We start from the raw sequence: 13,999 nt of genomic DNA on the forward strand, positions 1-13,999 counted from the left end.
CATGAGCTCAAAAAAATACGGAATCTAAGAAAAGGCAAAAGTCCTAGAAAAAATTGACCGGCCAGTAATTAGTAAATGCCATACAATTTACTCTTTGGTTTAATCTAGTTTGAGTTCAGGTAAAAGACCCCTTTACTTTTTTTTTTCTTGGGCCTCAGATCTGTCTCCTACTGAGTGCTCCAGGCTTCTTCTATTTGCATATCAACTTAAGTCCTGGCTGAGGTCTGGAAGGAACTGGGAAAACCGGAATTCTGAGCAGAAACTTTATGCCTAAGACATTTTAACCATAAGTCACAATTTTCAGGTTTGGAAGTTGGAAATTATGATAAAAGTTTAAGATACAATTTACAAAGTTTCATCTTTATATCTTCCTACACTAGAAAAACTTGCTCACAAAAAAACTGAAAATAGGATCTTTCTTGATATTATAAAAGACACCATCAGAAGTAGTTCCTTCAGGATCATTAAGCCACTTTCTTTGTTCTGAAGTTCCTAAAGTAGTATTAAGTTACATTAAATCACCTGAAAAAAATCCACACACTACCATGTATATCTAAAATTAAGCTTTGAAAATTCCCAAGACTGTTGCTAATTAATGTCATTTCAATAAGCCAGACCAACGTTTTAATTCAACACTTTTTTCCTAAATCTTGCACACTGAGAGAAACAGATACGAAATCATAATTTCATGCCTTTCTTAGTCCTGCAACCTGAATTGCTAACATTTCTGACCTGCGAAGGAAGGGAAGAATCCAGGAGGAATGGATGCGGGGTTGGGAGTGTTGTGTAGCCCATACGGAGGCAAATGTGATTGGGGCTTTCCCTCAGTGCCATTCATCTACCAATCACCCTAGATACCCATGAGGGCTGTTGGGAGGGGGCTCAAGAGAAAGGAACCTTGATAATCCTCTGAGAGTAGCCCAGACTGGAATTACGCAGTTGTTCCAAACTCCTTCCTCCACCTCCACGCATCCGAAGCAGATCGGGATTAGGGATACTAATTGCCACGCCAATTGCTCTCCGGGCCCAGACAGAAAAGTTGGAAGCAGCTTTGGCAGAACCCAACAACATGCCTGCTCTGTACCGAACACATGATTGAGAGCTGCCTAGGCCGAGAAACCTCTCACCCGAGTCTTGAAGAGTGGCGGCTGCACTAATTGCATTTAAGTAGCCGTTGGGTGCCCACCTTACCTCCAGAAAGCAAGAGAGAAAGATGCACCTCAAACAGACATGAGGTGCATGCACTTACCTCGGTATAGAATCTCGGTATGGGACCTCCAATATGATACCACTGTTTACTGGTGAAGAGTCCTTGCTTCCCCAATGTTGAAGAATAACACCAAAGAAGCATGCCGAGGCAAGGTCAGAGTAGAAATTAGGAGTTTATTAAAGGACAGCAGAAAAGACTTCTCCCAGAGGAAGAAGGGGACCCAAAAGGTAGAATCCCCCCAGGAGAACTTTTCATACCTAAAGTCTTTTTTTCTCTTTTATGAAGAAAATTAACAGCATTTATTGAAAAAATATAAAAGAAGATCTCAGTAAGTAATGAAATATGACGAATGGAGGGATTGACTTCAATTATCATAAAATTACCATTTTCCCCTAATTCAATTTTGAATTCTTCATGAAGAACAAAGAGAGGAACTTCAATGACCAGACATTGATACCTAATAGACCACTATCATAATTAAGATTCTCAAAACATTGGGTAAGTGAAGACTTCTCAAACCTTCATGCTTATACAACATAGTGCAGGAGAGTTCTAATTTTAGTTTTCTGATGAGTCTTGCAGCTGTTTTCCACAGTGCCTGTACTGATTTACATTCCCACACACAGTGTATGAGAATACCTTTTTCTTTGCATCTTTGCCAGTATTGGTTATTTTTTGGCCCTTTTGATGGTAGTTCTTCTAACCAGGGTAATATGAAATCTCATTGTGGTTTTTATTTGCAGGTTCCTTCCTGATTGATTAGTGAGCTTGGGCATTTCATGAACTTGGCCATTTGCATATCTTCTTTTGAAAAGTGTCGAATGTTTGGTTTTTTAGTCAATTTAGAACTGGATTACTTGTTCTTTTGTTGTCCAGCTTTTTGACTTCTTTAGGTATTCTGGATATAAACCTTTTATTCAAATGAAGAGTTTGCAAATATTATCTCCCATTCTGAAGGTTTTTTTCTTTATTCTGTTTATTGTTTCCTTTGCTGCCCAGAAGTTTCTTAATTTCATATAATCCTGTTGTCTATTTTTGCTCTGGTTGTCTATGCCTTTCTGGTCCTAGATGAGAAATCATGCCTACCTCAGTTTCTTGGAAGGTTTTCCCTAGGCTTTCTTATTGTAATTTTTGAGTTTTTAGGTTTAACATTTAGGTTTTTGATCCATTCTGAGTTGATTTTTGTTTTCAGTGAGAGAAAAGGATCCAGTTTCAATATTCTCCATATGTATAGCTAATTTTGACACACCTTTCTGTAAAAAAAAATGTTGGTATTTTTAAGGGAATTGCATTAAACATATAGATTGCTTTGGGTAGGATGGTCCTTCTAATAATATTGATTCTTATTGTTCAGAAATGCAGGAATGTATCAGCATTTTGGGGGCATCTTCTAAAATTTCTTTCATCAGTATTTTATAATTGTCACTGTAGAGAGATTTCACTTCCTTTGTTAAATGTTTTTTCTAAATATTTTACTTATTCTTTTAGCACTGTGAATGAGATTGCGTTGTAAATTTGTTTTTTTAGCAAGTTTCTTTCTCGTGTATAAAAATTCTGCTCTTTTGTATTTTGATTTTATATCTTGCAACTTTTCTGAATTTTTTTATATGTTCTAATAGCTTTTTGATGGATTCTTTAGATTTTCTTATATATAAAATCATGCCGTCTGCAAATATGAATGATTTAATGTCTTCCTTTCCAATTTTGTTGCTCTGTATTTCTTTCTCTCACCTAATTGCTCTTGATAAGGCATCTAGTACCATATTAAAGGGTGGTGAAGGGGAACATCCTGCCTTGTTCCCAATCATGGAGGAACCACTCTCATAGAGAGCCTGTAGTATTTTGTGATATGCTGTTTCTATACATACTGGTTGAGAGTTTTTATCATAAAGGGATGGTGAATTCTATCAAATGTTTTTTGCACATCTACTGAAATGCTCAAATGAATTTTGTCCTTCACTCAACATATTGTATGGGGTATGTTGATTTGCATATGTTGAACCATCTTTGCATTCCTGGGATGAATCTCACTTGATAATGGCATGTGATTCTTTTTTGATGTAAGATTGGATTTCATTTGTTAAAATTTTATTGATAACTTTTACATCTGAGTTTAGAGGTCAGGTTTTTAGCGTTATTTTTTGACATATCTTCTCTGGTTTTGATGTCAGAATAATGTGGACCTCATAAAAAGTATTTGGCAGAGTTTCTTCTATTTTGATTTTTTTAATAGTTTGAAAAAAATTGGAATAAGTTCTTTCAATGCTTTGTAAAATTCAGCAATGAGGGCATAGATTCTGAATTTTTTTAGATTGAAGATTTTTAATTATTGATTCAATCTCACTACTTATGTTTGGTCTTTGAATTTTCTTCTGCTTGATTCAATTTCGTTAGGTTATATATGTTCTGGAGTTTAACCATTTCTTCTGGGTTTTCCTTTTTTAGCATATAAGAATTGATATTAGTTTATTATGATCTTTCGTATCTCTGTAGCATCACTTTTAATGTCTTTCTGACTTTATCTATTTGGGTCTTTATTTTTCTTCATTAGTCTAGCTATAGACTTTTTAGTCTTGTTTACCCTTTCAAGAAACCAACACTTTTTTTCATTAATCTTTTATAATATTTTATTTAGTTAGTTTCAATTATATCTATTTCTGCTCTGATCTTTATTATTTCTCCTTTTTTACTAATTTTAGGCATCATTTGTTCTTGCTTTTCTGTGTATTTGAGGTACATTGTTCATTTGTTTATTTGAGACCTTTCTACTTTTTGACACATGAATCAATTGCTATAAACTGCCTTCTTACTTCTGCTTTTGCTGTATCCCACAGACTTTAGTTTGTTGTGTTGTCATTTTCATTTCTTTCTAGAAGCTTTTTGATTTCCCCTTTATTTCTTCAATTGTCCATTTGTCATGCAGGATCAAATTATTTAGTTTCCATGTGCCATTATACTTTCCATGCTTCTTGTGGCTGCTTTTTAGTTTTATTCAGTTGTGGTCTGAGAAGATACATGGGATGATTTCAAATTTTCCAAGTGGAGACTCATTTGGTCCTAATGCATGATCTGTCCTGGAGAATGATTCAAGTGCTGATGAGGAGAAGTGGATTCTATTGCTGCTGCAAGAAAGGTTTTATAAATGTTGATTAGGTCCATTTATTCTATAGTGCAGTTCAACGTGGATGCATCTTTATTGATTTTCTGCCTAGATGATTTGTACAGTGATGGAAGTGGGGTCTTCAAGCCCCCTAATACTATTGTATTAGAGTCAACCTCTCATTTTAGATCTAATAATATTTGCTTTATATATGTGAGTAGCCTGATGTCAGGTGCATATATAATTTTATTTGCATTTGTTATATCTTCTTGCTGAGTTTATCATTCTATCAATATATAAGGACAGTCTTTGTCTTTTACAGGATTGCTTTTTTGGTAATAGGAATGATTGAACCCAGGGGTGCTTAACCACTGAAGCACATCCACAGCCCTTTTTTTTAACATTTTATGTAGAGACGGAGTCTTGCAAAGTTGCTGAGGATGGCTTTGAACTTGCTATCCTCCTGCCTCAGACTCCCAATCTTTCAGGTTTTGATTTAAAGTCTGCTTTATCTGATGTTAACATACATACTCCTGCTCTCTTTTGTTTTTTATTTAATTTATATGTATATTTTTAGCCCTTTACTAGTGAAGAGCAGTTATTGTAGGCAGTATATATTTGAATCTTTTTATTGCCCCACATAGCCAGGCTGTGTCTTTTGATTGGCACATTTAATCCACTTACATTAAAGGTTATGATAGATAGGTATGAATATCCTCCTGTCATTTGTTAATTGTGTTCTGCTTGTTTTATAATTTTTTCCCTTTCCACTTCTCTTACTATTTATTTTTGTGATTTGGTAGTTTTATGTGATGCTAAGATTTGTTTCTCTTCCTGTTTTATGTTCTAGTTCTTCTGTGAGTTGTGCATGTTCATTTTTTTTATTATGTTAATTCTCATCCCTTCATTTCTAGTGTGGGTCACCCTTATGTATTTGCTACAGGGATGATCTGGGGCTTAGGAACTAAGTTTCTGTTTATCTAGGAAAATCTTATGTCTGCTTCAGTTTTGAAGGATAACTTTGCTAGGTACAATATTCTTGGTTGAGCAGGGCATAATGACTCATGCCTTTACTACCAGTGGTTCTGGAGGCTGAGGAAGGAGGATCATGAGTACAAAGTCATCCTGAGCCACTTAGGGAGGCCTTAAAACCAACAAATTCTTGGTTGGCATTTTTTTTTCTTTCAGTATTTGGAATATATCATTCCATTATCTTCTGGTCTATGAGATTTCTCCTGATAAATCTGCTATAAGTTTAATGGGAATTCTCTTGTAGGTGACTTGGTGGTTTTTCCTCTTGCTATTATTAGAATGCTGTCTTTGTCTTGTACTTTTGACATTTGAACTATATTGTGCCTTGTTTGAATCCAGTTGTTCTTTGAGATTTTTATAACTGGATGTCTAAATTACTTTGAAGATTGGGCAGTTTTTAATCTATTATTTTGTGCGATAAGTTTGTGATGTCTTTTCTCTTTTCTTCACCTTTGAACTTTTCATAATGACAATATTTGTTCACTTAATGTCCCATAAGTCTTATAGATTTTTTTTCCAATATATTTTCTTATATTTTGCCTGACTGGGTTAATTAAACAGATCTGTCCTAGAATTTAAATTTTTTTTTAAATTTATTTTTTCTTAGTTCTAATCAGTTGTACATGACCACAGAAAGCTTTTTATTCCTTGTACACAAATAGAGTGCACATTTTCATTTCTCTGGTTGTACAACATGTAGAGTTGCACTACATGTGCAGTAAAAAATGTACCGAGGGTAATGATGTTGATCTCATTACACAATCTTTCCTTGGCCAAATCAAAGTTCCTCCATCCCACCCCACTACCCCAATTATGGATCAGCATCCACTTCTAAGAGAGAACATTCAGCCTTTGTTTTTGGGGGATTGGCTTACATCATTTAGCATTATATTCTCCAACTTCCCTCCTTTACCTTCAAATGCCATAACTTTATTCTCTTTTAATGCTGAGTAATATTCCATTGTGTATATATATATATATATATATATATATATATATATATATATATATATATATCACAGTTTCTTTATCCATTCATCTATTGAAGGGCATCTAGGTTTGTTCCACAGTTAGCTATTGTGAATTGTGCAGCTGTAAACATTGATTTGGCTGTGTCACTGTAGTATGCTATTTTTAAGTCCTTTGGGTATAAGGAAATGAATGGGATAGCTTGGTCAAATGGTGGTTCCATTTCAAGTTTTCTGAGGAATCTCCATAGTGCTTATGAGATCAGTTGCACTAATTTGCAGTCCCACCAGCAAAGTCTGAGTTTGCCTTTTCCCCTCACATCCTCATAAACACTTCTTGTTGTTTGTAAAAATTCAGAAATTCTTACTTTTACTTATTTTAGTCTATTATGAAGTTCTGCATTATATTTTTTATTTCATTGATTTAAGTTTTTAGTTCTAAGACTTCTGATTGGCTCTTGTTAATCACTTATATCTCTTTGATAAATTTCTCTTTCATATCCTGAATTGTTTTTCTCACTTTTTCAAATTATTAGTTTGTATTCTGCATCTCACTGAATTTCCTTAGGATAATTTTAAATTCTTTTCCAGGTAATTCATAGATTTCTTTCTAATTAAGATCTACTTCTGAGAATTATTGTTCTGTTTTGAGAGTATCACATTTCATAAGCCTGCATTGGCTGAAGGCTTCTGACAAGATCAAGGTTTAACCGCCAGCCCCTAAGCCAAGATGTTGTCTAGCCAAGGCTACTTATAATAGATTGATTTCTGGGCTTTGAAGAAGATCCATAGTGAGTACCTTCTTTGGAGCAGAAGAGTCACATTTAGTGCAGCCAGTTCTACAAACTGGATTTCAAGATTGCAAGTACTGTGGAGTTCTGTAGCTAGGACTTCCAGCCCACTGCTATAATCATGTTTACTTTCCTCCCTTCATGTGATGGAGGCTGTGTGTATTCCCTTAAATTTGACCTGGCCTTGGTGAGTGACCATCAAACAGGGACATGGGAATGATGCTGTCCTCCCAGGGAGATCAAAAAAACTTATATAGTTTCTAGTTCTTGCCTCCTGTCTTATCAAGACCTGGTACTTTATAATGAACATATATATATTTTTGGCTCAGAGTTCTGGAGGCTGTAAAGTCCAAGATTAAGTTGCTGGCATCTGGTGAGGGCTTCTTTGACGTGGCACCCCATGGCATAAGGCTGACAGGCAATAGACACCAAGGGAGAGCTAAACTTCTTTCTTTATTTTTGGTGGTGCTAGGGATTGAATCCAGGGCCTCACATATGCTAGGCAAATGCTCTACCACTGAGCCACATCCCCAGGCCTGTGTGTAAGAAACTTAAATCCCCAATTCATAAATTCATGAGACTGGGTCTTTGGGGGATAAAGAGAATTAGATGAGGTCATAAGAGAGGGCACCCATGATGTCATCATTATTAGTCTTCTTAGACGAGGAAGAGAAACTTGAGTGAGGATTGTTGCTCTTCTCTCACCATAGAATGCCTTCCACCATGTTATAATGTAGCAATAAGAAAGCACCATGATATGGGACTTTTCAGCCTCCAGAACTAAGAGCTAAATAAATCTCTTCTCTTCTTAAATTACCCATTCTCTGGTATTTTGTTATAGCAACTGAAAATGTACTGCTATAATCTGTTAGAACCAACATGGAACACAGAATGCCTCTGTTCCCTTGGGTCAATGTGAGTGTGTTGAGGCTGAGATTCTCTTCATAATATCCCCTGGGGGAATTTCAGGCTTCATCTAACCTTTAAGGAGGAGCTCAGAGGTGGATGCTGGGTGAAGATTCTTTCTTGCTCTCAGAGTAAGCACAGAAGTAGCTAATGCTGAAAACCACTTTAGCTAAAAGGAGATAAAGAGACTCAAAAACCACATTTTTTGAAAACTCTTCCCAAATGAGATTATTTTCCCTCTAATTTGTTACTATTTGTTAGCACCTGTGATTGTTGGGGAAATATAGATTTTATTCAGTATGAAATAGCCTCTAAAATATTCACTTTTGGAAAAAAGAAGGCTCTGATTGGTAGCTAAGGGCTCCATACTACTGTCTTGACTACACTCAATTGCTGGGGTTCCTGGGGAGATGTGGAAAGTTCCAGCATCCTGACCCTCCTCCTGAAGCCCTGATGTGGGGGTCTGGGGTGACACATGCCTCCAGAGGTTAGCAAAATTTTGTTAGCCTTTGCAGGGTGTAGCTATCCCTCATTGCTATATATGAGTCACTATTTCATATAATTTTCCCTAGGCTCCACCTCTTAAAAGTTCCACTACCTGCCAACAGTGCCACAGGTTAAGAATCAAGTTTTCAACACCTGGGCTTTGAGGGGACATTCCAGATCTAAACTATAGCAGTGAGAATTCTGAAGTGGAACATTCTCTGCCATCCTTAAACATTGATAAAAACATAAACTGCTTCTGTTTATTTTTACTAGTTAGATTGGTAGTCATTTTAGTAGTTACTGATAAAACAGTAGAGGATTTTGTTTTAATGGGTGCTTAGCTCAAGGGCTGGATAATAGATGCCTGAACCTTTTTTGTGGAAAAGCCTATAAATTTTTGAACTGTAAGAACACATTTTAATACTAATTAGGTTCTCCTGTTTTAAGAAGTAATGCATGAATATGGAAATCTAATAGTCCTAACAGTAGGATTGAGTTTGTAGTGGTTACGAATCTCCCTTCCCACCTCAGATCTCCTGGGCCAATTCCATAAGCCTCATTGTTAGTAGTGTTATCACCACATCCTGTTTATGATATCTCTGTTAACAATAAACTGGATACATGATGGTTATCCCATAAGATTATAATGGAGCTAAAATATTTCTATCACCTATTATTTTTGCTCTTTTCTATGTTTTGATAAACAAGTACTCACCATTGTATTAAACAGTCTATAGTATTCACTGCAGTAATGTGCTGTTGTTTGAATCTGGGGAGCCATGGTTTATCATGCAGCCTGGGTGTGTAGTAGGGTACAGCATCTAAGTTGGTGTGAGTGCACTCTGACTAATCCACCACAAGTAAATTGCCTAATGACACATTCATAGGACTTTTTAATATGCAGGCCAACAAAGAAGGCTCATTGGAAACAGGTGACATAAATGAGAGCATGCTCACAAGCAGATGCTTATGACCTTGAGTCCATAAGCTGAATTAGGGTGTTTATAACCTTTACCAAGTACTAAAACATAGCTGGCCAGAAGTCTCACAGAGAGAGCCTAACTATAGTCATCTTGGTTCTGCCCTACAAACACTATGCTGGAACTCCATGGTTCAATCCAGTGAGGCTGGAAGAAGGTAGATGGGGTATGATTCAGGGAAGCCCATCAAGGGGCAGAATAGAAGATGCCTCTTAACCCCAGACCCTAGTATTTCATCCTCCCTCACATTCACCTGCTGGAAGCTTCTATCTTCTTTCCATTCCTTAAATGTGGGTGCTCTTCTAGGCTTCACCCTGCGCTGCTTGTCTTCCCAGATCACAGTGTACCTGGGGCTGTCACCCTACCCCATGCTTATGGCTTCAAGGGTCAGAAATCAGCCTGTGGCTTGTGCTTGTGGGTCTTAAGCTCTGATCCTTATATCCATCATTTATACACAACCCCAGTGGTGCTCAACCCTAACAGTCCCATTTCCCTTGCTGACTTTCCAGTTTCAACCCAACAGGTCCCCCCAGAGTTCCAAAGCAGGATCCAGGAGACCCCTCTTTCTCACCTCATTTGGTCAGGTCCCAGGTCCTGCCAGCAATTGTTTCAACACCAGTCTGTGCCCTCTCTCTGCTCAGGTATACTGCTGCATCCTTCTCTTGGAAGTTGCTCTATTCTTCTATGTGGTATCCTTGCTTCTATCCTTCCAGCTACTAACCTTCCTGTGACTAATCTACATTAGAAATGTCTTCATTTCCTCATTTTATTTAGAACAGTTTGTGCTTTCTGTTTCTATTCTGATGGAATCCACACAGTATAAAGCCTGTTTTCTACATTTCTGCATTCCAGGCATTTTTGAAATTCTGTTGTTCTGAAAACATGGCTTGCTCCATCCTACCTTTGCACTATGTTCTCTCTGCGTGGCAAATTCCAGCCTTCTGCTATCTGCCTGAATCAATTGCTTGGTTCTACTGCCACTGGGACCTCACCTAAGAGACAGGGGTTCTAGGAAGCCTCAGGTATTTTCCATGCCATGGCCATCATGCATCTGCACACACCACTGGACTGCACCCTTGCCTTTCTAAATGTCCCCTGGAATCTGAGAATAAAGCCATGTATCTGACGTTCACCAGTGAATCTAAGTCCCAGTACATCCAGATGGTTTATTAATAGCAATGCCCAGCTGAGACTCTCTAGGATTTTAGAGCTGTGAATGGGAGCAGAATGAAAGTTGAAAGTGGAAAATTCCCAACCTACCCCTGAAAATCTAACAGCAGTATTTCTGTTCTGGATTTCCTCATGGTGTATGGGCTGGGGCTGTCAGGAGCTTTCTTGGGCTGAATATATAAATGCCCTTATCTGACATTTTTTTCTTCTTTCTCTTTCCCTTCTCTGGCTCCTTTCCTTTCTGGTGATGGGAGAGAGCACTGAGCCAGTGGCATCAGAAGACACTGTAGGTACATAAACACATTCTCTGCTGCCTACTCCTTCACTCTTCCAAACACAAGCCTAGTCTAGTATAACATAGTGATTCTGAATTTATTAAACTCTTCTGCTTAGTAACCTGAACTGCTTCACTTGGGCAGTTCTCACCTTACTAACTACCATGGTCAAATGCATACTCATTCAATTGTTCTGGTTTTTCATTTTTAATTCAGCAGTTAACATATTACATGATACATTCAACACTTTGTTATAAAATAGGCTTTGTGTTAGTTGATTTTTCTCAACTGGAAGCTAATATGAGTGGTCTGAGTGTGTTTAATGTAAGTAAAGCAGAGCCATGGCATTGCGTAGGTTAGGTGTATTAAAGTATTTAATGCTGCATGAAATCTTGGGATGTAGCTCAGTGTTGAGCACTTATCTAACATGCATAAAGCCCTGGGCTCTATCTTTGGCACTGCCAATATAAACTATCAAACAAAACAGCACTTTAAATTTGTGATATTTTCAATTTAACAAAGGGTTTATCTGGATGTAGCCTCATTATAAATCAAGGAGCAGTGGTCATTTGACTTCTCAGATTTCTGTCATCTTTGGCTTTTCTGTGATAGTTTGCTGCTATGGTGAAGTGAAAATCTGCCTATCTAATTGTATTGGAAGCTGTAGATAATGGAATCTATTCAGGTACCAGGAATTGTCTGTGGGCATCCAAAATACTAACAATGGAACAATCAACTACTACATGTATGGATTTGAGGCTGTGACATATAAAGTATAGCAGTGTTAACTAAATGTATTGAGTTTATGTGTTTTCTCCATTATGGAATAGAAAGAATATACATGCTATCACATGGGGTATGTGTCTGTGGACAATTTGAATATCTAAAAGCCTCTGGATGAAGGGGGATGGAAACTGGGGTGTTAGTGATGTTCTGTTTTGTGTTCAAGATGCTGGTTGCATGAATATCATCAGTTTTCAAAAATACATCTAGCTGTGCAGAATGATATGTTCAGTTTCCTATACCACATTACACTTCAACTGCAAAAAGATTTAAAAAGTAATGTTTGACACTGAAAACTCAGTGATCTGCAGAATAAAGAGCGGTGGGTTCTGATCTGTCATCTGAGGGTGGTAGAATCAGGTAAAACTAACCACAAACAATAAGGAGACCTTCAAAGGAGAACTGAACTCCATTTTCCATGACACTACCATGTTGCCATGCCTCTAACTCACAGCTGAACAGAAGAGCTGTCTAAGGTAGAAGATGCAGGGGGAGATGGAAGAGACCAGGCAGACCTAAGAAGGTACCTGGGCTCAGGTGGCTCTGGGAACATGAACGATTAAGCAGCCAGGACCTGGTCAAGCCAAGAGAAGACATACCTCTCTGGAGGAGGAAGGCTACTTTGTGGTCGGTGGATAGCTCTGGCACTGATCCAGAGTAGAGTGAATGCCCCTGTGGCCATACAGAGGGCTGGTGACCAGGTAGTATTGTGATTTGTAGAGACAACCCCCAGGGTTGGAAATTTGGCTAAATGTCCATGATTCAGGATTCACATGAACTGGACTTACTGCCCTAGCTAATTCTAAACAATGTTCCTCAGCCACATATGGTCTACTGTGGTTGATACTCCACATAAAGACTATTAATAATTAAAAAAGAGCCAACAAAAGACCCAGGCAAGAGTAAACTTGCGAATTAATTTATCAACAAGAGACAGGTACACATACACATACACAGAGTCATGCTTGAGATTGAAGAAAATATCAAATGTGTGCTTCTCCATGAAAGGCAAAGACAAGGAAATGAATGGCTGCCTCCAAGAAAAGGCCTGCAGGCATGATGTGGCAACATGGAGAGCATCAGCTTATCAGGATTAGGATAACAGCAAACAAGGACCCATGGTATGCCTTACCAGAGTCTTGCTGGACAAGCACCTAGAGCTGGACCTGTGCTAACTGAAGGGATGAACTGGGAAATTTAGAGGTGGGTACAGAGTGTTTAATGAGGTCTGGATTGTGTGGAAATTTGAAATATGGAGCAGAATGCCAATGCTATCATATGACAATTTAGAAATATAATCATTCCTTAGTATCCATGGAAAGTTGGTTCCAAGATTCCCTTCTCTTGTACCAAGAATCCATGGATTTACAAAAGTGCATGATATGCACTTGACAGATAACTACAAAAGAGGAGCTCAAAAGCTCCAAACATAAAGCAATGACAAGGAAAAAAAATGTAATTTCCCTGATTTGATCACTTCACATTATACATATATTGCCAATTATCATACCATACCCCATAAATTTGTACAATTAAAATGATTAAAAAATTGCAAACAATTTTAAACATTTGCACATCCTTTTGCACACTTTAAATCATCTCTAGATTACTTGTGGTGCACAATATAATGTAAGTGCTCTATAATAGCTGTTACCCCACATTTTCTGGGGAATAGTGATAAGAAAAAGTCTGCACATATTCAGTATAAATGAAAATTACTTTTCAAAATATTTCAATCTGAGTTGGTCAAATACTCAAATGCAGAGCTCATGGATACAGAGGACTGACTTTAATTGTGTAGTTAGCAAGAATTTGGAGATGAAGAGAAAAATAGAAGAAAAAGGAAGTTGGCATAATTGCTGTTTTCCTAGCCTTCCATGGTATGAGGAGATAAAGCAGGTTTTGAAGTTACAATCAACATTTTCTTATTAAGTATACTATATAATATTTTAAAGATAATTGCATCAGATCTGAAAGCTTTGCAATTATTGGAAAGGAAAAACACATATGTCCCATATTGTTGCTCAAGTATTTACACGAGCTGAGGGCAGAGTGAATTGTTGCCATCTCTTTGTGGGGAAAATGATGTACTACCTCTTGAAATTTTAAATAAATATGTCATTTCTTGTAATTTATCCATAATTTATTTACAAAGAACTTGGACAAAAATGCCCATGACATGTGGTCACTGTAGGCACAGATGCAAAGAGGCCTCCCCCAGGGATATCTTTATGTCCCTGATGGCTTAATATATTATCTTCCTTGTGATTTGCATTTGATAACAAATCTTTATGGTGA

General features: G+C 37.4%; 1 long non-coding RNA gene across 1 annotated transcript; it reads right to left on the reverse strand.

Annotated features, from left to right (window-relative positions):
* Positions 1–1,365: 1,365 nt before the first annotated feature.
* On the reverse strand, positions 1,366–10,246 carry LOC144367048 (uncharacterized). The gene is made up of 2 exons (XR_013426256.1): positions 10,045–10,246; positions 1,366–4,332 (listed from the first exon to the last, which is right to left on the reverse strand). It is a non-coding gene; the product is annotated as an uncharacterized LOC144367048 (long non-coding RNA).
* Positions 10,247–13,999: the final 3,753 nt, after the last annotated feature.

Source organism: Ictidomys tridecemlineatus, chromosome 10 (assembly GCF_052094955.1).
Source record: "Ictidomys tridecemlineatus isolate mIctTri1 chromosome 10, mIctTri1.hap1, whole genome shotgun sequence".
Taxonomy (NCBI): Eukaryota; Metazoa; Chordata; class Mammalia; order Rodentia; family Sciuridae; genus Ictidomys; species Ictidomys tridecemlineatus.